Source organism: Manis pentadactyla, chromosome 8 (genome assembly GCF_030020395.1).
Source record: "Manis pentadactyla isolate mManPen7 chromosome 8, mManPen7.hap1, whole genome shotgun sequence".
In the NCBI taxonomy this organism is placed as follows: Eukaryota; Metazoa; Chordata; class Mammalia; order Pholidota; family Manidae; genus Manis; species Manis pentadactyla.
The window spans coordinates 106,409,999-106,437,609 of record NC_080026.1 but is presented as its reverse complement, the minus strand read 5'-3'; the positions used below and the strand labels follow the sequence as shown (position 1 = coordinate 106,437,609).

General features: G+C 39.5%; 1 protein-coding gene and 1 long non-coding RNA gene across 6 annotated transcripts in view; one reads left to right on the top strand and one right to left on the bottom strand.

The window, feature by feature from the left end:
- Positions 1–27,611, top strand: part of SORBS1 (sorbin and SH3 domain containing 1) — a 233,980-nt gene that overhangs the window by 84,108 nt on the left and 122,261 nt on the right. Inside the window, exon 1 of one of the 4 annotated variants that reach the window (XM_057506130.1) lies at positions 17,977–18,061. The exons of the other annotated variants lie outside the window; for them this stretch is intronic. The gene's annotated coding sequence lies outside the window, so the exon portion shown is untranslated. Of the gene's footprint in view, positions 1–17,976; positions 18,062–27,611 lie in introns of those variants that run through there. 4 annotated transcript variants of the gene reach the window in all.
- The window catches only part of LOC130684616 (uncharacterized), a 78,953-nt gene that overhangs the window by 20,563 nt on the left and 30,779 nt on the right, over positions 1–27,611 (bottom strand). The window contains exons 1-2 of one of the 2 annotated variants that reach the window (XR_008998965.1): positions 15,230–15,316; positions 3,934–4,033 (exon numbers count right to left, since the gene is read on the bottom strand). This is a non-coding gene — a long non-coding RNA (uncharacterized LOC130684616). Of the gene's footprint in view, positions 1–3,933; positions 4,034–15,229; positions 15,317–27,611 lie in introns of those variants that run through there. The other variant, XR_008998964.1, reaches the window with a different exon arrangement.

Here is a 27,611-nt window from a genome sequence, read left to right as displayed (position 1 = left end):
ACTGAATATCAGGGAATGTAAAAGGAGCTTTAAAATACTTGCATTTGCTGATCTCTTGTTGCTTAAGTAGATATCTTCAGATTAAAATGTTTTCATATAGTCAATACTGTAACATCTTTCTGTGTTGACAGTAACTATGCTAGTTGGGGTGAGCATTTAATAATGCAGATAACTGGAACCACTATGTTGTATACTTGAAACCAATATAATATTGTACATTAGCTAAACTTCAATTTAAAAAAATAAAATAATTTCATCTTCATAAATATGGGCACTTAAAAAAATGCTGCAACGTAAGGAGTTAAAATATAAATATTATCCTATATGAGCAATGAAAGGTGCTTTAGTATTTAAGTCCTATTTTTGAGCTTTGGAATTTAGTTCCTTCCTGTTGCCAGCTGAACCTGGGGCTGATGTATTAGATGAAAATAAAGTCCTATCTTCAAACGTGGACAACAGGACATTCTGTCCTCCAAATTTCGGTGTTTGAATTGGGTGTTGCAGGAAACTTGGCACCTTCTCTTTCTTTTCAAAATAATAAACAGAGATGATGTCGCCTCAGGTTTCAGCTGATGGGGCTTAGATGCTATTGCCTCATAAAGGCTGATTCATAGACAAATGGGAGCTAAATATAGTAACTTAAAAATAATGTCCCCATTTAAATTTGTCAAGGAAAGATGCCTTGCATATTTTGTAGGACATGAGAGACTCCATTCCTTTAGTGGCACGGAGGTGACATACCCATTACTATTTTAGCCACAGAGTGGTTATGCTGGGTCATTACCTGCTATCTTTATTTTATTTAAGGATTTGTTCTCTCTCATGCACATCCTATGCACAGATATTGAAGCACCTCTTTGAAAAACAAAACAAAACACCTCTTACTGCCATTTACATGGGAATTCAGTCATGTTATCTGTCCACTGTATTTTATAGAAACAAGTGTCTGAATTGAAGAAAGTGGATGGCATAATCTTTTTTCCTTTTTTAGTTCTAAGCATTTCAGAATCTGCTGTTAAAAACTGCAGTAAGTTATTCACTGCGCTCTGTGGAATGAGTAGAGAATTGCCAGACCTTTCTGATTGCTCCTCTCCTACTCGCCTTCCTACTGTGAATTAGGTCGGAAAACATTTCACCACAATTTTCATCAAATCATTTTTGTTTTTTGAATTTTCTTTAAATAAATAGGTGATACATGACCGTATTCAGAATTCAAAAGTTAGAAAAATATTAGTAGTGAAGAATAAATCTTCCATCTCTCCCATATGCAGGTACCTTGTTTTCTCGTCAGACGCAATCCAGGGCACCAGCTTCTTGTACCGTTCCGGAGATTTTCTCTGAGTTTGTAAATGTGTAGATGTATTTTCCCCACACAGATGACATCATACTATCCACTGTGTTTTTGAACTTGGTTTTTCCATTTAACCATAATCTTAGAAATCATTGCATCTCACATCATGAGCTGCCTCATGGGCTCTAATGTTTTTGTTGTTTCTGCTGAGCAGATCTGTCATAACAAATAAACAATGGTCTATGAATGGTATTTAGGTCATTTTATTCTTTTGCTGCTAAAATCACAGTAGAATGTTAATCTTGTACATCTGCCATAGGATAGACAGTCTGGCTTAGTGGTCATAAGTGTGGGTTTTGGAGCCCAGTGGAGTGAGTTTATGCTAGTTTCTCCATTTACTATTGAACTATATGATCTTGGCCATTACTTAATCTCTCTGTACCTCAGTTTCCTCATTTCTAAGATAATATTTATTTTGTAAGTAGTATGTGATGATAAAAAGCACTAGTCCATATAAAGCTTATAAACCAGTGCCAGGTAATGTAGGTGGTCTGTCTGTATTTACTGGTATTATTTTGTATGATGTGGAAACACCTGATGTGGAAAGGCACCTAAGGTGCCTTTATCTCTGCATGTTTCTAAACCACTCTCAGTGGCTTATAGAAGTCATAATACAGCTATTTGAGCCTGTGGGTTGTATCTCTCCTAAATGTACTTAAATGCCATGTTTTCATCCTCCCTGCTCCTATTTTCTTGTTGCTTTTTTGTAACATCCTGGAGGAAAAAAGGGACGATTGTATATTTTGCCACTTTATTCAGGTGTCCAAACCCTTTCAAAGATGTAAAATATATTGTCAGTGGTGGTAATTTTAAACGAATGGTCCAAACTGATCTACCTCACAGGACTGTACGAGGATGACAGGGACAGTATGTGAAGGAGCACAGAGCAGGTGCTCGTGAACCGTCAGTTCTTCTCATCGTTCCTCTCCTGTGTCTTACTTCCTCCTGCCACTACCCCGGTCCCCTGGAAGTGACGTTCCCCCGCTGAAACTCCAGTCCCCCTCACTTCTGCTCTCCTCCGGAGTTGCCTGCGATCTACAAATGTGCTCTCTCTGCCTTAACTGGGAGGACAGTTTAGGTCCCAGTTGTTGTCACTTGCCTCCTGCCTTATGTTAAACAAATGTTCAGTGAGTGAGTGAGGGGCTGACTTGCCATTTCCCTCCTGCAGGGAGCTCAGTGCCATTCCTTTGAAAGCAGTAGCTAGCAGCTGCAGTTGCAAGGTTGGGATTAGGGGCCACGGTGAGTTGTGGGAGCCCTGAAGTGATCGTAGAGAGTGGTATTTTCATTCTTGGTTATTCCTTTGAGGAAATTTGCTGCTGCCTACTTGTGAAGATTATTTTCCCGTCTATTCTTTTTCTGAGGGGTTAGGAGTGGAGGGAATGTCTAGAAACTTCCATTTCATCCAAGCTCCATTAGAACAGCACTTGCAGGGGGCCTGCTTTGACTGTTTTACCTTCACTTCCCAAGAAAAGCATGAGCCAGTTGGCTTGTAGACTTAGTGGCCAGCTGTGTGTGGTTGTTGGTTTAATGTCTGAGAGGTGGGCTACCTGGGTAAGCAGAGAGGGTGAGCAGGGGAAGGAAAGGTACGGCTGGAAAGGGAGCAGGACCTTTGCTGGATCGTCCAAATCACTTATTTGGAGAGGAGCTCCTCTATTTTACATTAAGTGTTTTGCTGTGAATTTTTGAAATAGCAGTCACGCCCATATTCAACTGTAAGAACCGGAGCGCTCTCCAAGGACGTGCAGGCGAGGTCCCTTCTAGCCACAAAGCTGTATCTACAAATAAATATTTGGGTATAGGAACCATTGTTGCGGCTTGAAATGCTCTTCTTCATTTTTCTCTTTTTTACTCAGGCCTTCCTATCCTTTAACACTTACCTCAGTTCCCCCTATACAGTGTTTGTAATTCTTTGACTCTGTGCCATTTGACAGGCTATTAGTCATGTGTTGGACTGTTTGTTACTCACCCTGTTGTCACTTAGGCTTTTTCCCGTGTTTGTACCTGGGCTTCCCCACTAGACCTTTACTCTTAAGGCTGAGGTGCCGTCCAGCTCGTACACCTGCAGAAGGGTGTCATGCAGCAGTTACCGAAGTGTGCTTCCTAGCAGCAGCAGCCATCACCTGAGAACTAGTTAGAAGTACGCACCAAACCCACTGAATTGGAGAGTCTAGGGGTGGCAGTCAGCAACCTGCCGTTTAACGGGCACTCCTGGTGATTCTGCATACAGTGAGTTCAGAAAACTTCTGGTATAGCGAGAAGAGGGGTTTAGGAGTCTGAGAGGCCTGGATTTGAAGTCAGCTGTGCCATTTACTAACTGACTTTAGGAAAGTGAGTTTTTTCTCTTCTCTCCCTTTTCAGGGGTGTTTTGAAAAAATCTGTTGTGTGGGATGTTACTAGGTGCCCAAAAGGTATAGGGATGGGCAAAGGGTTCTGTGGCAAAATGCTGCTTTAGTGAGTTTCAACAGGATTCTTTATGCGAGGACTTCCCAGATACCTGCATATGTTGTTGAGTGTTGCTCAGAGTCTCTGTGGAAAGACATTACAAACTTGTTAGATTCTAGAGCACCTTTTCTGCCACATACCTGCTAACTTTCCTGGCAACAGTGTTTCGTGGAACACCTTTTGGGAGATGCTGACCTAGGTGATCTGTAAGGTTACTTTGAGGCTTGAGATTTTATGGTCCTGTAAATCAGGGAGAAAATTCAGAAACTTTAAAATACAGATTAAATAGATACAATGCCAGAATTTATAATTTGGGTAAACCAGACTTACACAATAACTTGATCATTGCAATGATATGCAAGTAAGTAAACATAGAAGAATATAGGGTTATATTTTTTAAAGCAACAAGGTTTTTTTCTTAGGCGGAAAACCGTATTCTAGGGGAGAGGTGGGGAAGGTGAGTTAAGCAAAGTGTCATTTACTGAGTGTATGGGAGCCCTGGCAGCGAACATAGGGCATATTCAAATCAGGTAATTTAAGGAGATTTAAATCAAGTAGCTATTTATAAAATGTGTAGGCAGAGTTTGGGGAAAGTAATAATGGTTGATGCAGGACTTGAATTTCTCATATATGCAAAGTTTTACATGTATCACAGTCAGTCCTAACAATTATCCCAGAGATCAATTTTGTTATTTCACTCTTTGCAGAAGAGGAAAGTGAAGTTCAAAGAGGCACCACAGATTACCTTTAGATAGTAGCTGTGGAACGGAGGCAAAATTCAGGCTGCTCTGTTAGACTTTCAGCCCTGTGCTTTCACCACGTGTTCCTGTAGGTGGAACATCCTCTCTTCCTCCAGATTTCTCCATGTGATGAGGCTGAAAACACTGCTCTCTAGAAGCTCATGTTGTCAGCTAGGTATGTTGCTATGAGTAATAATCAGTAGACAGGAGAAAATAGCACATCAGGCCGACATATAAATTAACAATAAAAACATGCAGATTACATACATGGGAAGAGAGAAAGATTGTACACCTGCAGTTTCCATGTCTAGGTGGGTCAGGGCTGTGGAAAACTGTCATCCGTCCTTTTGGGGAATCTGTCCCATTCTAGAAAATATTTTTGGAGGCTATAGGAGCCATTGGAGGGGCGTGGATGAGGCAGCTTCACTTGTAGGGGTAGGAAGAGGTAGAGGGAAATTTTCTGACATATGGCACAGCTTGGGACGGCTTGGCTGTGGGAGTAGAATGAAAGGGTGCTCTATTCATAGGTGCCTTAGCCAAACAGAGATGGTGCTGGTGGTGGGAGGTGGGCAAGCAGTTGTGAAAAGAAAGGTCATGATAGGCTCTGAGGGTGCTTGTGACTTGTTTCCATACCGGGGCCACATTGGTCCAGTGAAGCCTCTGTAGCCAAACACCTTTGTTCAGAGGACAGTAAAGTTTGAATTTTCTAAGAGCATGGATTTTACTTCCTTGAGCAAGTTTCAGAGTATATGAGTGGGTAATTTCTCTTATGCTGTAAGAGAATTGAAAAGTCATGTTTCTGGGGAGGTCTCTTTCCCCTGTGTCATTTTCGTGTTAGATTGACTTTTAATGCTGAGTTAGAGTATATCTTGTGGTCAAATCCTCTTTATTCCAGAAAACAAAAACACCTCACAAGTACTGTGTACAAGACCTGCCTTTGCAAACATCTGGGAAAAATAACAAGTCGCTTAGAAAACTGTGATTCTCAGGTGCGACCCCCGCCTCTTTATTAGCGGGGAGCCACTGGAGTCAGCCCTTATTTCCTGTTGCTTCCGCACAGCAGTCCCTTACAGAAATATTTTGCATGTTTTCTTAGGCAGCAGGGAGCCTTGAAGGGCAAACAGAGTGCTGAGGCCCCAGATAGGAACTGAGATGCCGGCTATGCCCACGGGCACCCCAAGGTGTGGAGAGCCCTCCTGGGCCTGGGGGCTTTGAAGTGGGGCCAGGTCCCTGCCCCAAAGTGCTTAAAAACTTCAGCTCTGCCTCTGGGCACGAGCAGGGCCCAAACCTGCCACACCTCCAACTTTTTTAACAAGAGACGTTTTAAAACAGTCTTAAATGTCAGACATTTTTCACAATGTGCCTCAGACATCTTATAAATTATTCTGCAGTAAAATTTTAATAGGAATGCTTAGAAAATAAAGAGTTCCAGTTAACAGAGAATTTGGCAACTTAGACAACTGTTAACCTCAAATCCTCCTGCTTTTTCCATTGAACTCATTGAAGAAAATCATTATGAAATACGGATGATTTTCCTGAAACCCTGCTTGAGGCTGTCTTCCATGAGAGAGGCTTTATATTCTCTCGTAATGCTCACTGTATGTTAATTTGGACAATGTGATATTCCAATATTTGACTGCTTTTGACTCAAGGCAGTTTGCTATGGTTCAGCCCAATAATATATAAAGTGTAGGAGCTAGCATTCAGTGTTTCCTGATTTCAAAACATTCCTATAAAATTGTGAGCTTTTTGTTGTTTAGAAATCTGCAATATCCACCTTTCTTGCCATTTGCTTCTTTCTCATGAAATGGGTAAAGCATCTGGTTGTCGAATTTGCATCACTGCTCAAGCTGTGTCCGCTGTTACATTGGCTTCCCAGTGGGGGCTTTTATAAATACGTGTCATATCTGTGGCTGTAGATGCATTGAGTTCTGTTTCATTTTTATGTTTCTTGGGGTTAGGCCTGTGAGCCTTCCGTTAATGGATTTTTAGTCTGTTGTGTCTTTTGTCTTTTTTTTTACTTACAGTGCTTATTAACTTGACTTATTCAGTTTTTAGTTTCTGAAAAACTGGAATTTGGGGAGAACTTTAAATTATTTCTTGTTTCAAAGAGATAGAAAATTTGAATTTGGGATGGTCCCAATACTTGGGATATGTGGTACAACACAGAATCTTGGTCACTGATTCCTGAAGCGATGCTTTCTAGATGCTGTTTGGCCCATACAAAGAATAAGCCGTATTAAAGAGGCTAGTATATTTCATTATGATTTTCTCACTCTTCAGAAATCAGACAGTGTCTTAGTCTTTTCAGGCTGCTATAACAAAGTACTATAGCCTGGGTGGCTTATACGCCACAGAAATCCATTTCTCACAGTTCTAGAGGTGAATTTCAAGGTCAAGGCACCAGCATGATCACATTCTGGTGAGGACGCTCTTCCAGGTTGCAGATTTCTTTTTATATCCCCACGTGGTGGAAGGGTAAGGAATCTATCTCTCTGGGGCCTCTTTTCTAGGGGCACTGATTCCATTCGTGAAGGCTCTGCTCTCATGACCTATCCACCTCCTAACTCTAGTACCTTGAGCATTAGGTTTTCACCGTAAGAATTTTAAGGATACACAAACATTGATTCAGACAATAACAACCAGTGTATTTCATTATCTAGAACATTTCATGATTTCTTTGTATATGGATGGAAAATTAGTATCCCAAATAATTTTTTATAGTGAAGGAATATTTTTTAGTATCATTTGCCTTTTTATGCAAAGTCAAATCAACAAAATATGTATTGCCCCTTTACTACATCCAAGGCACCATGTAAAAATTCAGAAAGAATATTTGCAACAAGTAAAGAATTTTGCTCCCCTTGAAATATGACATGAGCATGACGTTCTCTTTACCATTTGGTCTATAGAAAGGTAAAGCCAGCCAGCTGTGTCCTGCGTCAGAGCAGTAGTATCCTCAGGGGGAAGCAGTGCTGAACTGAGAGTTAAAGCCCTTGTTTCATTCCTCTCCAGGTCACAAGCTCACTCTGACTTTGTGGGCAGGCTTCTTCTTCCCCAGCTGGACTGTTTTCTCCTCTGAGCAGGAAAGGTGTCAATCCAAAGACCTTACATTATTTCTAAAGTCCTTCATAACAAAATAAATTCAACATTGATTTTTATGTAATACTTTCCACTATGTAAGTTACTGAGATAGCTCCAAGTAAATGTAAGAGAACCTCTACCTCTGGGAGTTTTTAAAGGTCCTTCACAGCTAAGTAAACAAAACACCCAAAACATCTATTGACCATCCTGCAGGAGTAGGTCACTGCAAAGAGCAGAGAGATGCCAGAATGTGTAGCATCCTTGTCCCCCACTTCACATAATTATCCCTGGTTTACAGAAAATAAATGATGCAGGAACTGTCCCATATCTGGGACAAAGAGTGGACTGCCAGTGAATGCCAGCTGTCATAGACACTATACTAAGCCCAGCTTTGTGCCACGTGCTCCCCAGTGCTTTACCTGTACTGATCCCAGCAAGCCTTGCATCAGCTGCCTGAGAGGGATGCTGTGATTACCCCATTTTACAAATGAGGAAACAGAGGTAACTTGCTCCAGATCACACAGCTAGTAAGTGGTGGAGCTGATAATTCATACATAGAGCCTACATTCTTAATCTCAGTGCCTCTAAGGGAAGGTGAGAGGGTGAGAGGGGCAGCAGGCCTCTCTCATTAAAGGAAGGTATGGATTTGCCAAGGGTTAGTGATGGAAGAAGACGGAGACATTCGTGACTGTGAGCCAGCTGCAGGGACCTATTAGGTTCTCTCATCTTGGCTGCTGGCCCCTGGGGAGTACTGCCTCTCTGTTAGGACTGTAGCCCCAGTTTGGCCAAAAACCCCCTTTCAGCTCCCTTGCATCACTCCTGCCAGTGCTAAAAAGAGCTGTGTGTTTACTGGAGCTTGGGATTTCTTTGTCACTTTAGTTGACAAAAGTCAATTCAAGGGAGTGAACAGTTGGACTCACTTGGGATTGGAAGGCGACCCCAACAGCAGAACTATGAGAAGGTTTAAAAAAATTTTTTTTTCATTTTCCAAAACTTGATTTTACTTCAAACAAATGTTTCCCTTTTAATGTCTCCATTTGCAGAACTAAAAAATATAGTTTGGAATTTGTTGTGGAAGGCTCAGACTGAACAATGTGAAGAGTCTAACTAGCTTTCAGTTCCTTTCATGGGCCAAAGGGAGTCGCTTATATCTGCTTACAGGCCTCAGTCCAAGCTTCTGTTCACTGTAACTCGCTCAACAGCCAATGGTGGACAATGGCCAAGCATCACGTAGCTTTAACAAAACAAAACAGAATGCCATTGTCCTGCCTAGAAGCCCTCTCCGCAGCTTGGATTGTAAGCCCCTTGAGGGCAGTGATAGTGTTCATCTCAGTAGCTAGCAGTGGGCACAGCGTGTGGCACTGAGCAGACACTTCATGCAGGTTGGGCAGGTTTGTGGAATGATTTGTTGAACACATTCTCTTCATCGCCTTGAAGAGGAATGCAATGAAAGGTGTTTTAAAAGTAAGCAGGGAAGTGGAAGGAGGGGATTTGCAATGCAGTGCAAGGCACATCTTTATCGGTAGAGCCTGGGGCTTACGGTCAGATCAGGTTTTGTGTCACAATTTCACCACGTGCTGATTGTGTGACTCTGGAAAAGACACTGAATGATTGCCTCCTTTCTGAATTGGTAGCAGCAGTATGTACATCATAAGGTTTTTAGGATTAAATGAGATATTGTATGTAACATGCTAAGCCTAGTGCCTGTTCTGAAAAGCAGGGGGGCTTTTGATGATAATAGTTGCATTTTATTTATTTCTAGGCAAAAAAAAAAAATGAGATTTGGCTACCTTTCAAAAGAAATGGGAGACAGAGCATCAGTATATGCTTCTCACCTCCAATTTAAAAGTTTATGTGTTACAGAGTGGTATAATACTGAATCATTTGCAATTTACCTGGATCAGACTCTTCACATTGTTCACTCTGAGCCTTTCACAGCATTTGTGGAAGTTTGGTCCACCAGATTAGGTTGTGTTAGGCTGGTGACATTATGGATCTTCTTTAATTTTTAAATTTTTAGTTTTGTGCTTGCATTTCTTTTATAAATGTAATGTGACATTTCTTTTATAGATGTTCTTTAAAAATGTTTTAAAAAGTAAGACCTGTTAAATCTTTTTTTATTGAAGCATAGTTGATATACAATTTTTCTATTAGTTTCAAGTATACAACACAGTGGTTCACCAGTTACCCACATTATTAAATACTCAACCCAACTAGTACAGTTACTATCTGTCAACACAGGATGATATTATAGAACCAATTTCTATATTCTCCATGCTGTACTACCATCCCAGTGAGTAACTTATATTATGATTGAGGTTTTGTGGCCCTTTATTGCTTTCTGCCTCCCCACCCACCCATCCCAGTCCTCCCCGATGGTAACCACTAGTCACTTCTCAGTGTCTGTGAGTCTACTGCTATTTTATTCATTTTGTTCTGTTTTGTTTTTAGATTCCATGAATACATGCAGTCATATGGGATTTGTCTTCCTCCACCTGGCTTATTTCACTGAGCATAATTCCCTCTATGTCCATCCATGTTGTTGTAAAAGACAGGATTTCTTTCTTTTTTATGGCTAAATAATATTCCATTATGTACATATACCACCTATCTATTCATTTATTGATGGACATTTAGGTTGCTTCCATATCTTGGCTATTGTAAATAATGCAGCAATAAACATAAGGATGCATATATCTTTTTAAATCAGGGATTTTGTTTTCTTTGAGTTAATTCCTAGAAGTGGAATTACTGGGTCAAATGGTATTTCTATTTTTAGTTTTTTGAGGAACCTCCATACTGCTTTCCACAGTGGCTTCACCAATTGACATTCCCACCAGCAGTGTAGGAGGGTTCCCTTGTCTCCATATCCTTGCCAATACTTGTTATTTCTTGTCTTTTGGATAGTGGCCATTCTGACTGGTGTGAGGTGATAGCTCACTGTGTGTGAAAGCCTGTTAAGTCTTTAAAAAACTATGCTCTTAAAATGAGATGAAAATGGGATTCTTCTAAAAAAGCTTAATACTTGAACAACCAGATTTTGTATCTAGTGGAAACAAGTTGAGAATTTGGGAGCTTCAGAGTTTTATAGCAAATGAAAACTTTCCCCTTACAATGATATGCTAAGAAAGAGTATTAATGGGCTATTAGAAACCAAAACCTATGTAATTAAAAAATAAACATTTGGGAAGAAAACAAGATCCCTGATTCGAAAAGACATATTCACCCTATTTGTTTGTTTATTGCTGTACTGTTTGCAATAGCCAAGATATGGAAGCAACCTAAGTGTCCATCAATAGATGAATGGATAAACAAGATGTGGTATGTGTACACAATGGAATATTACTGTGATAAAAAGAAAAGAAATTCTCCCATTTGCAACAACATAGGTGGATCTAGAGGGTATTAGGCTCAGTGAAATAAGCCAGGTGGAGAAAGATAAGCACCAAATCATTTCACTTATTTGTGGAGTATAAAAACAAAACAAAATGGAAGGAACAAAATAGCAGTAACTCATAGACACTGCGGTGGGACTAGTGATCACCAAAGGGGAGTAGTTGGGGAGTGTAGGAGGTAGAAGGGGATTAAAGGGCACAATAATTTGCATTCACAATATAGGTATGTCATGGGGGGGACGGTGGTACAGCACAGAGAATACAGTTAATGGTTCTGTAACATCTCAGTATGTTAATGGACAGTGACCGCACCAGAGGGGATGAGGACTTGATAATAAGGGTGAATATTGAGCCACTCTGTTGTATATTTGAAACCAACATAAGATTGTATATCAATGATACTTCAATAAAAAAAAATATTTGCTCTTTAGATGGCCTCAGATGTGTCGAAATATATCCTTTTTTTAAGGTTATAGTCATTTTATGGATTATGTGAAATAGTCCTAATTTTGAATTCTTTGCTTTCTCAGACCTCAAGTCTAGAAGTATTTAGGCTAATAGACGAGCGCTTCTAGTAAGTTTCTCATTTGGAAACCTTGTGCTGGACTGTGTGCAGATGGGGCAACAGTCATGCCTGGCAGGCTTTGCAAGTGGAATTACATTTGCACATTGTTTTATTCACTGTGAACATTTTTCAGGGTACCACAAAAAACTGTCTCCCTGCTTAAATGAAATTCTGGCACAATCAGTGCAAATGATAAATCACAGATTCAAAGGGATGAAACAATTCATGACCATTTCCAGCTTTGTGTAAAGCATCGTGGTGGGTAACAGGCATGCAGTACTTGGTGCTGCAGTAACTTGGTCATACTGCCAGTGTTTCTCAAAGCATGGCCTTAAACCATTTCTGTGAGACATGCAGATTCTAGGGCCCTCTTGAAACTTCTCAGTTAGCATGTCTAGGAGCAGAACCTGTAATCTGCATTTTAAAACAAGTGCCTCCCTAGGTGATCAGTGTTTGAGTTTTTAAGACCCTTTGGTACAGCAGAAACATTTTGCAGAGATTATTTTAGTAGTTATCTGAATTGAAAATATTTTTGAATCCAGAGAATTCAAATTTATATTATAATGAAAATCAAAGTACAAGTTAATTGCTTAGTTGGCAGGACACACGTGAGAATACTTTTAAGAATGCTCCTGTTCTTTTCTGAATTCTCCAATTAATTCATCAGAGTTAACTATGAACAGCATTGCAAGCAGTGCTTTAAAATACTTTATCAGCATCCACAAGGAAACTTCCATTTGAGAAAATCATTGATTTTTAAGTCATTTATGAACTTAGAAAACAATAAGCTTGGAGAAAAAGAGATGAAAAGAAAGACCCAATGTTATGTCATATGAAGGGTTTAAAAACCAATATTTAGTTTATTTGAGGGTAAAAGTAAAGACAATAGCCAGTTCTCTACAAAGACAGTGATGGTTTTATTAGGGTCCTCTAACCACATAGTTTACACGAAGTAGCATTTTTGGCTTTAAGTAGTGAAACTAAAGCCAGTGTGAGGTCAGTTTGTATCTCCCCGTACTTTGTATTTTGGATATGTCCCTATCTTTATATATATATATATATATTTTTTTTTAATTTAATTTTTTAGTTTTGATATCATTAATGTATAATTACTTGAACAACATTATGGTTACTAGACTCCCCCCATTATCAAGTCCCCCGACATACCCATTACAGTCACTGTCCATCAGTGTAGTAAGGTGCTAGAGAATCATTACTTGTCTTCTCTGTATATACTGCCTTTCCCATGTCTCCCCTGCTACATTATGTGTGCTAATCGTAATGTCCCATTTTCCCCCTTCTCCCTCCCTTCCCACCCATCCTCCCCAGTCCCTTTCCCTTTGGTAACTGTTAGTCCATTCTTGGGTTCTGTGATTCTGCTGCTGTTTTGTTCCTTCAGTTTTTCCTTTGTTCTTATACTCCACAGATGAGTGAAATCATTTGATACTTGTCTTTCTCTGCCTGGCTTATTTCACTGAGCATAATACCCTCTAGCTCCATCCATTTTGTTACAAATGGTAGGATTTGCTTTCTTCTTATGGCTGAATAATACTCCATTGTGTATATGTACCACATCTTCTTTATCCATTCATCTACTGATGGATACTTAGGTTGCTTCCATTTCTTGGCTATTGTAAATAGTGCTGCAATAAACATAGGGGTGCATATGTCTTTTTGAAACTGGGCTGCTGCATTCTTAGGGTAAATTCCTAGGAGTGGAATTCCTGGGTCAAATGGTATTTCTATTTTGAGTTTTTTGAGGAACCTCCATCTGCTTTCCACAATGGTTGAACTAGTTTACATTATATCCTTATCTTTTAAGGGAGAAAAAATCTAGAGCTGAGAGAAACAATCACTTTATCTTAAAATTTCTTTGACTTTAAAAATGATTTCGTACATATATATTTAAATACTTTTATATGTCATTTGCATAGATTTCAGTGATAGAAGAAGTGAATGAAATAAGGTTTAAAAAAACTTTTTAACCTCTGTTTAATGAAGATTTTTATATGTATTTATCCATATAATTTTAATAATTCTTATAAAGAATTAATCTTTTTCTTGTTGAAATATTGTTCGAGTTTGTCTCCTCCTATTCATCCACACTGTTTTCGGGTCTTCAGGGACTCCCTCCCTGATGCCTATTTCTTCCTCCTCCTGAGCTCTCTCCCTGGTGGCAGTAGGGCCAAGGAAACTGCAGTGTGGACCCAACACATTGGAGAAAGCGTACATTCTTTCCAGCCAGGAGCAGAACACAACACCCTGAGGATGATTTCCTTATCTTCCGTACAGTTGCCTGAAATCTCCCTTCGAGCACTGTTGATCTATGAGCTCTCATGACCCTGGCACTCGATCTGTTTTCTTTGCTAGGAATTTCCAGAGCCATGGCTGGGTTACCCTGAATTTCCCAGCAGCTGGTTTCACTCTGAATTTAGTGCAGGAGCTGGAGTGGCCAGCGAAGGGTTTCCCCCATCTGGCACCCCCCAGGCGGCCTCAGCCACTAGTGCATGTTAAATGTTAAATGAGTAAATGCCGACTGCTGGGTGACCAAGAAAGGGCCTTTCCAGCCTCTCCTCTGGTCAGTGTCTAGGGCACATTCCTGGGCCTGCCAGCTCCTCCCTCCCTTCTCTTTGGACTTTGCTGTAACCAGCAGTGAAGTAGGCACGTGAGTATTTTAAATCACAGGTATATGTGACTTCCGGAGCCCTGGGATTTCCTGTCCGTATTCAGTGGTTGGACATGACCATTCAGCAGAGCCCAGTGGCAGACTTTGTGTAGCCATCCCAGATTCCGTGCTCCCCATGGCTCCACTGCCCCTGAATCTCTGCATTTAAATTTGCTGGTCAGTTTTTAGAGCTGTGATATTAGCAGATGGGAATTTGAAAATCTTCATTACCATACTGAGAGTTCAAGTAGTTTTCATTTCTGTTTTCAAGTGTTTTAGCTCATGTTTTACTTATTTTCCTTTTATAATAGTGTATTTACTTAGACTGTACATTTTTACATAAGAAAAAACTTATTTTTGTACTCTCATTATTAAACAGGAAGAAAGTATAATTATATGCTTCTTAAACTGGATTTCCTCCACAAGTATAATATATTCACCAAACTCCACAAATACCCAAGCTCCCTTTAAGGAGATTGGGAGCCAGTCCAAGAATTCTAAAGTTACATCTGTATGAAAGATTTCTGTTGCCTACTTGAAGGGCAGGGGGAGATCTTGTATGGGATCTTATCATTTCCCCATCTCTGCAGTCTTCTTAAAATGCCCTCTGTTAGAATTTTTGGCGGGTTGAGTTCCAGACATGGAAGATGTACCATAAATTTAAATAATGAGAAGAACCACTCACTATGCCTCACATTCGGTGAACTTTTACTGAATGAATTAATGGGTCCAGAAGCACCAACTTGCATTTGACTGTGGACTTGCCTTAATGGTTTATTTTTTAAAAAGGAGAAAGCTGTTTCTTTTCAAACTCTGTTCTTGTGTGTAAGATTTTAGGCTTTAGTTTTAAAGACATTTGGACTTCCTATAAGTGTTATGAAACCTTAGATTTTAATTTTCTGCCACTTTTTTTAAGAGAGAAGAGAATGCCATGATGAAAAGTTTAAAAGTAGTTTAGAATAATATTTCAATGCTTTTGTGACTTACAGATTCATATGTTCACAGATGCCTGTCTTCAGGGAGTTTAGCTTCTAGAAAACGCAGCGGGAGCCCAGGCACATATGTTGCTGGCTTTTCCCTCTGTCCTGTTGGAAAGGCTCGGCAGGGTGGGGCCCCATGCAGCCCCATGCAGCCACATTTGGAAATTGTGGGCCTTTCAGCCTTGAAATTCTGTGATGCTCTCAGTCATTGGCCACAGGAAACCTTCTTAGAGACAGACCACATTGCATTCTTTTCCTTTTCCTTTTTTTTTTCAGATTGAACTCACTTACCAACCTTTTTTGCAGACAGCCAAGGGCACTGCTCTTCTTTACCTTGCAAAGTTCTGTACAAATGTGGGGTGCTGGGTCGGGCCACCACAGGTTTTGTGTTTTCTCTGCACCAGGCGAAAAGCCTTCCATTCCTGGCAGTGCCTTCACCTCCTTCCAGCAGAATTCCAGCAAAGTGTTGTTAAGAGTAAAACAGTGACTAACTAGAGCCTTTTATTAACCAGGATTTCTACGCACCTCTGACTCCACTCATTTTTGGAATTAGAATGAGAATAAGCTAATTATGAATAATTGGGAAATAAGCCAGTTATGTCAGTAGCCATTTATTGAGTTTACTGTGTGCCGAGCACTGTGCTACATGGCTAACATTTGGCCCCGTTAGTCCTTACAGCAGGGAAGTTAGTGCTGTTTTTTTAATCCCTGTTTTGCATGTGGGGAAACTGAAGTTCACAGCCAGAGTCAGTGCCTAAACACCTAGAACTCTTTGCTGAGAGTCGGGTGTGAGAGGCTTAATATACTCTTAATCTGGATCTCAGTGTTATCACCCCATTCTCCCCACCAATCCTACACTTAACTGTAATTGAATACAGAGTTCTCTTCTTTCAGCATTTTATATTATATTTATATAAGTGGAGAATTTTGAAGACAAGGTAATTGTACGTTGAGAACTGTTCACTTTAACATTGGTTTGAAAATGATCTCTTCAACATCCCTCACTGCCACCTTCTATTCTGTTTTAGTTGGTTGCTAATGCAGTGTCTCTAGTTAGTAAGCTTCTTTGAATTCTATAGAATTTTTTGACATTTTTTATTTTCTGATAATTTTACATTTCAGCTACCAAGACAGTTGGGCAGAAAAAAAGATTTGCTGTGGATGAAAGTGGCAGAATAGATTTAAGGAGTAAGCCCAGAAAATCAAATTCTCTCTGAGCAGCAGTTTTCATTACAAATAAGCAAGACAAGACAGATGTAGAAATTGTCACCTGTGGTTGCTATAATCACAGCCTCTGTGGAGCTTCTCATAGCCAAGAGGGTGGGACAAATTTTCTGGAGCTGCTTTCACGGGCAGAGAGGGCATATGTGGCTGAAGGACAATTTGGAAGGAGGGGGTATCTGATAAAAAGCACTAGAAGTCAGTGCCTCCTTCTCTCATGCTTTCCCTGTCCCAGTGCCCCCACCTCTGTAGTTCATCCTGTGTGCCTCTATCAGGCTAATCTTGAATTAGGAAACTTATGAAGAATTTACATTGGGTTCTGGGGCCTGACAGAGGCAGGCACAAATGCCATAGTCTGTCATTCAAGGCCATTTTGTGGCCCGTGCACACCATCTACATGGTGTTAATTCCATGTACTCTTCCATACAATTCCTTCCCCGCAACTGGACTGGACTTGGGTCTATTCCTTGTACACTCTGTGCTGTGACCTAAACACCTGTGTGGAGCCTATCTGGGAGTCTCCAGCTCAGGCACTTTGTAAGGAGAGCAGCTTGTTAATAGCAAAAGACACGGAAGACGGTAAGTTTTAAATGTCAGTCAGTGATGCCTAGCTGGCCACACAACATCTATGAATGAGAATTAGCTATTCAGAGAAAGAATGGGCTAGTTACTTTGTTGCTTATAAAGCTGAGTGATAGGATTGTGTGGTCACTGAGAGGCCATGTAACTTCAAGCGGGAGAGGAAGTAGGTGCTGTAAGCTCTTGAAAGGTTAAGTATTGATAATGTTAACCTCACAATAAGATACATAATGATCATATATGTCAGTCTCTTAAAGCAGTATAGAGGATAACAGGATCAGACTGGCACCTTCTTTGCTAGAATACTTTAGCTTTTATAACAGTAATTTACAATGTTTCATAGATATTTTAAAATTTAATCTTAGAAACATCTTATGAAACTAAGTATTATTATTTGCCTTTTAAAGAGGAATAAATTGAGGCTGAGAGACTAAAGGACTTTCCAATTTCCACAGCCCCAGTGAAGCTTGGATTCAAACTTGGTCTCTGACCCTAGTTCTTTGCTGTTGCACTCTCACAGCTGCTAAGGACATACAGCAACTGATAGCATGGTAAATTTTTTCCATTGATTTACTTTTAATCTGTATGTGTCTTTATAGTAAAGGAGGTTTCTTATAGAGGGCAAACAGTTGGGTCTTGCATTTTGATTCATTCTGACAATCTGTGTCTTCTGATGGGTGGGTGCATTTAGACCATTGACATTCAAAGTAATTATTGGTCCTGTTGGACTCACATAAAGCAACGAAGGCAGAAGTGTGTGTGTGTCTGTATGTATTTATATATATAAAATCTTTATTTTTAAATATATAAATGCCAACCTTTTTCTAGGTAGTCTGGGCAGAAAGAGAATAGATTTTATAAAATACTTTTACAGGCACTGGGATTAAAGATGGCAACATGAGAGGTGAGACAGAAACCTCCCAGAACCACATATAATATGGAAATGTAGCAAATACATCTAATTCTGAAAGAGCAACAGAAAAGAAGGCTATGGCAGAATGCCTACACCTGGGGAAAACAGCACACCTCAAGGAAAAGGGTAAAGTACCAAAGCCATGATCTGGAGGGATCCAAGCCCTTTCTCCACCCTAGCTCACTGGAGGGAGGAAGAGAAATGGAACCAGGAGAGGGTGGAGGCCTCAGACTGCTGAATAGCCTGCCCTGGAGATCTGCTCTGGGAGCATGAACCTACAATTACATGGTGCTCTGGAGATTAGTGGCGTTGGAAAGCTAAGACAGGCAGAATACTTGGAGAGACTGAGATTCCAGCCACTTGTGGAAAATACGTATCCACAACCGGATGCTCTGAGAGACTTCCTAACAGCGAGAAGGCTGCTAAAGGGGCAAGGACTGCACGGAGCATGCTGCTCAGGAGAAAGGACAGGTAGACAAAATTGTCTGGGCACACTCTGCCCAGCAGGTTGGGAACTTTCAGGAGCTTCAGGTGCTCCATCCCCCTGGCTGCCTATGCAGCTACAAGGTGCCCCACTGCAATATGCAGCCTGCTGTGCCTTCCTCCTGGCTGGCACCAGCTTGCAAGCTGGCTGCCCCTGCCATTGCACCAGGCCAGCCAGAGGGCGGTTACACCTCTGGCAGCTACAAGTGCAAAGTATAGAGCTTCTCCCTATACACTCAGCACACTAGTCCTGGCAGTGGAGGCAGGCGCTGCAGCCAGGAAGCAGAAAAGAGCTCTTTCCTCCTAAAAGGCACCAGCACCGCTCGCCTGGGACCCCGGCCATCACTCCAGGGGCTGAGCAGCTCCTGAGAGTAGAGCTTCTGGGCACTAGGGGGCGCCACCTACAAATATGAAGCTTCAAAGGAACCTGGTTCAAACCAAAATTGCAAAAACAGTAGAAAGAGTGCCAAGTGAAACTGAACTCATCAATCTTCCAGAAAGAGACTTAAAAATAAAAATCATAAACATGCTTATGGAGCTACAGAAAAATATTCAGAAGCTCAGGGAGGAATTCAGGAATGGGTTATCAATGTTAAAAAATACAGTATCCGAAATGAAACATAAATGAAGGGATTTAAAAGCAGATTAGATAAAGTAGAGGAGAGAGTAAATGAAATAGAAATTAGAGAACAGGAATACAAAGAAGCTGAGGCACAGAGAGAAAAAAGGATCTCTAGGGATGAAAGAATATTGAGAGAAGTGTGTTATCTATTCAAATGGAACAATATTTGCATTATAGGGGTACCAGAAAATGAAGAGAGAGAAAAAGGGATAGAAAGTGTCTTTGAGGAAGTAATTGCTGAGAACTTCCCCAAACTGGGGAAGTAGATAGTCCCTCAGGCCATGGAAGTGCACAGATCTCCCAACACAAAAGGACCCAAGGAAGACAAAATCAAGACATATAATAATTAAAATGGCAAAGATCAAGGATAGGGCCAGAGTATTGAAAGCAGCCAGAGAGGGAGAAAAGATCACATACAAAGGAAAACCCATCAGGCTATCATCACACTTCTCAACAGAAACCTTACAGGCCAGAAGAGAATGGCATGATATATGTAATGCAATGAAACAGAAGGGCCTTGAACCAAGAATACTCTATGTGGCAAGATTATCACTTAAATTTGAATGGGGGATTAAACAATTTCCAAATAAGCAAAAGTTGAGATAATTTACCTCCCAGAAACCATCTCTACAGTGTATTTTGGAGGGACTGCTATAGATGGAAGTGTTCCTAAGGCTAAGTAGCTGTCACCAGAGGAAATAAAATGACAGTAAAGAAAGTAGACCAATTAATTGCTAAGCAGATGCAAAATCAAATCAACTACCCCCAAAGTTAGTCAAGGGATAGACAGAGTACAGAATGTGATACCTAATACATAAAGAATGGAGGAGGAAGAAAAAGGAAAAAAGAAAAAAGAACCTTTAGATTGTGTTTCTAATAGCATACTAAATGAGTTAAGTTAGATTGTTGGATAGTAAGGAAGTTACCCTTGAACCTTTGGTAACCACAAATCTAAAGCCTGCAATGGCAGTAAGTACATACCTGTTGATAATCACCCTAAAGGTAACTGGTCTGAATGCATCAATCAAAAGACACAGAGTCACTGAATGGATAAAAAAACAAGACCTGTTTATATGCTGCCTACAAGAGACTCACTTCAAACCCAAAGACATACACAGATTGAAAGTGAAGGGATGGAAAAAAATATTTCATGTAATTAATAGGGAGAAAAAAGCAGGAGTTGAAGTACTTGTATCAGACAAAATAGACTTCAAAACAAAGAAAGTAACAAGAGACAAAGAAGGATATTACATAATGATAAAGGGGTAAGTCCAACAATGGATCTATGCTCCCAACATAGGAGCACCTACATTTGTGAAACAAATACTAACAGAACTGAAGGGGGAAATAGAATGCAATGCATTCATTTTAGGAGACTTCAACACACCACTCACTCCAAAGGACAGATCAACCAGACAGAAAATAAGTAAGGAGACAGCAGCGCTGAACAACACATTAGAACAGAGAGACCTAACAGACATCTACAGAACACTCCACCCAAAAGCAGCAGGGTAGACATTCTTCTCAAGTGCACATGGAACATTTTCAAGAATAGATCATATACAAGGCCACAAAAAGAGCCTCAGTAAATTCAAAAAGATTGAAATTGTACCAACCAGCTTCACAGACCACAAAGGTATGAAACTAGAAATATATTATGCAAAAAAAAAAAAAGGCCCACAAACACATGGAGGCTTAACAATGTTCTCCTAAATAATCAATGCATCAGTGACCAAAAAAAACAGAGATCAAACAACGTACGGAGACAAATAACAACAATAACTCAACACTGCAAAATCTATGAAACACAGCGAAGGCTGTGTTAAGAGGGAAGTATATTGCAATACAGGCCTACCTCAGGAAAGAAGAATGATCCCATATGAACAGTCCAAACTCAACAATTGATGAAACTAGAAAAAGAATAACAAATGAGGCTCAAATTCAGTAGAAGGAGGGATATAACAAAGATCAGAGAAGAAATAAATAAAATTGAGAATCATAAAACAATAGAAAGAATCAATGAAGCCAGGAGCTGGTTCTTTGAGAAAATAAACAAAATAGATAAACCCCTAGCCAGACTTATCAAGAAAAAAAGAGAGTGTACACACATAAACAGCCAGAAATCAGAAAGGAAAAATCACTACGGGCACCACAGAAATACAAAGAATTATGAGAGAATACTATGAAAAATTATATGCTAACAAACTGGATAACCTAGAAGAAATGGACAGCTTTCTAGAAAAATATGACCCAGGAAGAAACAAAAAATCTGAATGGACTAATTACCAGCAACGAAATTGAATTGGTAATCAAAAAACTACCTAAGAGCAAAAGCCATATACCAGATTGCTTCACCACTGAATTTTGACAAACATTTAGTGAAGACATATACCCATCCTCCTTAAAGTTTTCCAAAAAATCGAAGAGGAGGGAATACTTTCAAACTTATTCTATGAGGCCAGCATCACTCTAATACCCAAACCAGGCAAAGACAACACAAAAAAAGAAAATTTCAGTCCAATATCCCTGATGAACATAGATGCAAAAATACTCAGCAAAATATTAGCAAATTGAATTAAAAAATACATTAAAAAGATCTTCCATCATGGTCAAGTAGGATTTATTCCAGGGATAGAAAGATGGTACCATATTTGAAAATCCACCAACATCATACACCACATCAACAAAAAGAAGGACAAAAACTCCATGATCATCTCCATAGATGCTGAAAAGCATTCGACAAAATTTAACACCCATTCATGATAAAAACTCTCAACAAAATGGGTATAGTGGGCAAGTACCTAAACATAATAAGGGCCATATATGACAGACCCACAGCCAACATCATACTTAACAGTGAGAAGCTGAAAGTTTTTCCTTTAAGATCGGGAACATGACAAGGATGCCCACTCTCCCTAGTTTTATTGAACATAGTTCTGGAGGTCCTAGCCGCGGCAGTCAGACAACACAAAGAAATAAAAGGCATCCACATTGGTAAGGAAGAAGTAAACTGTCACTATTTGCAGATGACATGATGTTGTACATAAAAAACCCTAAATAATCCACCCCAAAACTACTAGAACTAATAACTGAATTCAGCAAAGTTGCAGGATACAAAGTCAATACACAGAAATCTGTTACATTCCTATATTCTAATGAACTAGCAGAAAGAGAAATCAGGAAAACAATTCCATTCACAATTGTATCAAAAAGAATAAAATACCTAGGAGTCAACCTAACCAAGGAAGTGAAAAACCTGTACCCTGAAAACTACAAGACACTCATGAGAGAAATTAAAGGAAATACCAATAAATGGAAGTACATCCCATGCTCATGGATAGGAAGAATTGATATTATCAAAATAGCCATCCTGCCTAAAGAAATTACAGATTCAGTGCAATCTCTATCAAAATACCAATGGCATTCTTCAACAAACTAGAGCAAATTGTTCTAAAATTCATATGGAACCACAAAAGAACCCGAATAGCCAAAGCAATCCTGAGAAGGAAGAATAAACCTGGGGGATTACACCCCCAACTTCAAGCTCTACTATGAAGCCACAGTAATCAAGACATTTGGTACTGACACAAGAACAGACCCATAGATCAGTGGAACAGAATAGAGAGCCCAGATATAAACCCAAGCATATATGGTCAATTAATATATGATAAAGGAGCCATGGATATACAATGGGGAAATGACAGCCTTTTTAACAACTGGTGTTGGCAAAACTGGACAGCTACATGCAGGAGAATGAAACTGGATTATTGTCTAACCCCATACTCAAAAGTAAATTCAAAATGGATCAAAGACCTGAATGTAAGTCATGAAACCATAAAAGTCTTAGAAGAAAACATAGGCAAAAAAATCTCTTGAATATAAACATGAGCAACTTTTTCCTGAACACATCTCCTCAGGCAAGGAAACAAAGCAAAAATGAACAGATGGCACTATATCAAGCTGAAAAGCTTCTGTACAGTAAAGGACACCATCAGTATAACAGAAAGGCATGCTACAGTATGGGATAATATATTTGTAAATGACATATCTGAGAAGTGGTTAACATACAAAATATATAAAGAACTCACACACTTCAACACCCAAAAAGTAAATAACCCTATTAAAAAATGGGTGGAGGATATGAACAGACAATTCTCCAAAGAAGAAATTCAGATGGCCAACAGACACATGAAAAGATGCTCCGCATCACTAATTATCAGGGAAATGCAAATTAAAACCACAAGGAGATATCACCTTTCACTAGTTAGGATGGCCAACATCCAAAATACAAGCAGAAACAAGTGCTGACAAGAATGTGGAGAAAGGGGGGAACCCTCCTACACTGCTGGGGGAATGTAAATTAGTTCAACCATGGTGGAAAGCAATATGGAGGTTCCTCAAAAAACTAAAAATAGAAATACCATTTGATCCAGGAATTCCACTTCTACGAATTTATCCAAAGAATACAAGATCTCAGATTCAAAAAGACATATGCACCCCTATGTTTATTGCAGCAGTATTTACAGTAGCCAAGATATGGAAGCAATCTAAGTGTCCATCAGTAGATGAATGGATAAAGAAGAAGTGGTACGTATACACAATGGAATACTATTCAGCCACAAGTAGAAAACAAATCCTACCATTTGCAACAATGTGGATGGAGCTAGAGGGTATTATGCTCAGTGAAATATGCCAGGTGGAGAAAGACAAGTACCAAATGATTTTCCTCACTTGTGGAGTGTAACAGTGAAGGAAAACCGAAGGAACAAAACAGCAGCAGACTGACAGACTCCAAGAAGGGACTAGTGGTTACCAAAGGGGATGGGTGTGGAAGGGTGAGTGGGAAGGGAGGGAGAACGGGATTGAGGGGTATTATGGTTGGTACACATGGTGTGTGTGGGTTCATGGAAAAGACAGTGCAGCCCAGAGAAGAGAAGTTGTGACTCTGTGGCATCTTACTACACTGGCGGACAGTGACTCCAATAGGGTATGGAGGGGAATTGATAATACGGGTGAATGTAGTAACCACTATGTTTTTCATGTGAAACCTTCATGAGAGTATATATCAATGATACGATACCTTAATAAAAAATAAAAGTAAATACTTTTATGGAATGTTTGTTGTAAGCTTGGCCCTATCTTGAATATTTTAGTGGTTTTAGCTTAGTTTCAAGAAAACCCATTTTGGAGATTTGCATTGTCTTCTCAAATGCTTGGATGGAGCTTTTATACTTCATATATTAAAAAATTGCTTTAAAGTAACACAAAATAAAATTAAGAGAATAGAGAAAAATAGCTAATCTAACATAACTCATTGTGTGATTAATGGAAGTTGGGGTCTCACTTTTATTGAGTTAGGCAGTAAAGATCTGTTGCAGTCCTCAGCCTACAGGGCCTGAGTTCAGGAATTATGGATTCCTGGCCTGTCTATATGTGTTCCACCTCCGTTATTAAATAGATGCCCCTGAGAAGAGAGGTTTTCTCAGAAATGATACTGTTTTCAGTGTGTCATATTGGCTTTTTGCTAGAAAATTTAAAAACTTCTTAAGGAAAACAAGCAATTCCTGAATAAGCCTGTGTTATGAATTGAGGTATTTATGTATTTGCAAAAGACCCAGAGTCTTTTTTTACTGAATGGAACTTCTGTCCCCTCATTCCTGAGCATGGTATGGGCCTGTACTGCAGATGTCTGTATGATATATGATGTGGTAAATACATAGCCTTAGGAATTTTGTGGTTTGGAAGAAAAGTTGAGAGGGAGCTATGGATTATCTTAAGAGTGCACACCTTTCCTGCCGTATCACACTCTCCCTTCTTTCTCATTCTCAAGCTCCAACAGACCACTTTTCAGCTTTTTAAGATTTTTTTCAGCCACACACAGTAAATTCTTATGGCTCAAACCTTAATTAGTTTGATGTTTTATATTTATTTAAACAGAGTTAAGATGTTTTGCTTTTATTGAATGAATTTGGGAATTTGCCCTTGTTTGAATTATCTAGATTGTCCAGGTAGAGGGTTTCAAGTACTGGGTACTGCAGTTAGATAGCTTTGTTTTGATTTTGTAGACACAGCCATATTTGGGAAACACAAATGGGCCACTTTTTGTGTTTAAGAGTTGTCTTAGTTAACAATGCATGTTTAAGAAACTTAATGTGCCCAGAGTTGTACATATAAAGAGTTTGAGAAGGAGCTCAGGGCTCTGGAATGCCATGGAATCAGGTTCGGAGCAGGGAGTTGGCAGTGAGAAGGCCTGGGAGCAGTGGGGTACTGGCTGTGTTATCACCTGGCAGCCCTTGCTGACTATTTTAAGATGAAACATTTTGGTGCAATTTCTTCTTTAGGAAATCTGGCTGAACATTCTAGTCATTTTGTTGCCCCCTTTGTCCTCTTAAGGAACTAAATGGGAATAGTTTGGCTTCATTAAATAAAAGCAATCACTGGCAATTAATTGTTGGAATTCCACATTTGGGGTATTTGCTTTTAGTCCTGTGGAAGACTGCATTTCTGAGGCTGCCATGTTCCAATGGACAGTACTGTTAGTGGCATTTTTTTAGCTTATCTCCTAGAATTTTCTCTTAAAAGTTCTAAAGATTATGTGGTTACCTCTCAAGTGTTAGTATGAACTAAAAAAAAAAAAACTACTTTCATTAAAAAAGAAATGTGTTATAACCACATTATAAACAATTTGTAAAATAGAAATGAAAAGAAAAAGTTACCTGTAGTTCATGCTACCACATCATTATTAGAATTTGGGCACATTTCCTTTCAAATATATGCATGTGTTTGGTTTTTATATAATTATAATCACAGATGTACTATAGACCTATACACTGCTTTATTCACCTGATCTTATAAAGAGATCATTTTCCCATGGTATGTGGTCTACATAACCATTATTTTCATTACTGTTCAATAATCCACCCAAGGGTGTGTGTGGCCATGTAATTGATCCCCTGTCACTCAACACCAGAGTGTTGCTAGGTTTTTTACTATTATTAATAAAGCTACTTTGAACATCTGCGTAGCTTTATTGTCATTTGGGGTTTTTTTCTTTGGGCTGGATTCCCCTAAAGCACAAAGGAATGAGGTGTATAACTCTTGATATGTTATGCTGATAATGTATTTGGTAGTAAGTTACAGTGTCATTGCTGTGTAGGAATGTCAGTGTCTTTGCATTTGTCCACACTGAGTACTAGTGTTTTTAAATTTGCAGACTGAGTAAAGAAGGAGAAAAAATGGTTAGTTATTATTTGAATCTTTTTTTTTATAAATACTAATCAGGTCGAATGAACATTTTCTTGTGTATTTGTTTGTATTTTTTCTCTTGGGAATTAATTCCTCACGCTTTTTAATATTTTTTCTTGGCAATAAGTATGAGTGCACTTAGAAAATAAGGATATTAACCCTCTGTCATGCTTGTTGTAAACTATGCACTTGAATACGTAGATAATGTAACGCATGATTACAAGTTATCTTCTAAGTTCTATTGTCTGAAGCCCAAATAATACTGCATTTATAAGCCTTGAAACTACTTCTTGGCTGTATTTCGTTTATTGGCAATTTTGTTTGCAGAATCAACTTTGTATGTTTATTTAAATACTTCATTTAAGCATAAAAGGTAAAACAGAATTGCAGATTTATTGATAGCTAACTTTCTAGCTCCAGATCTGACCATCTCTGACAAGGGCCTGGAAGGAGTGTGATGATTTTAGTCGGAGCTTGGGCGTGAGGTCTCTGAGTTCTGTGATTATAAATGGGCCTAATTAAAATGGGTTCCTCCTCATCAAGACTTTTTAATAGGGATTGAAAACATAACTAATCTGAAATGAAAACCTTTAGTTTTTCTTGGGCTGCAGGCTACTGGGATTAGCCTTAAAGTCTGGGGAAGTGAAGGAAAGGACATTAGTGGGAAATAATGGGATTGAAGACTTAGAAATGGGAAACCCTTGTTCAGGATTTAGTAGGAATGACAAATACAGTACATGTGGCACTGAGGGCTTAAGTGCATGGGGGAGCTGAGACTGGAAAAGTAATTGTGACCTTCACTTACAGGGCCTTATGATATGTTAAGGAATTTGGACTTGTATTTTTAGAGCAGTGTTTCCCAAAGCGTGGCATTAGAAGTAATTTTAGAAGGTATGTCATTGAACATTTGAAAACTTAAGTGTTCATTCCTTGGTTCTCTTCCCCATGTGACATTTTTTCTTTTTCTTTATGTGTTCCTGTAACACTCAGGTCACATTGCTAGCAGAAGGGTCACCCATCATATTATAAATTTGTCTGTCACCCTGCAAACTCTGTGATGGCTTCAAAGAGAGCAACTGTCTGGTTCATGTTGGTCTCTTCTGGCCAATGTTTTAGATACATTATTGTTTGCTAGGAAGTTCACTGCCGTTTTTTCCTTTTGCCTTGTACTGCTCAGCCTCTGAGCCGATAGTGGTCCCGTGGATTTTTTCCTCATTGAAATTCAACCCAGGAACTCTCACTGCTCATCAGAAGTGGCAGTACACGGCCTGGCGGGTGACTCAGAGGCTTATTAGGCCACAGTGGTGGTCTAGGAATGAGGCGAGG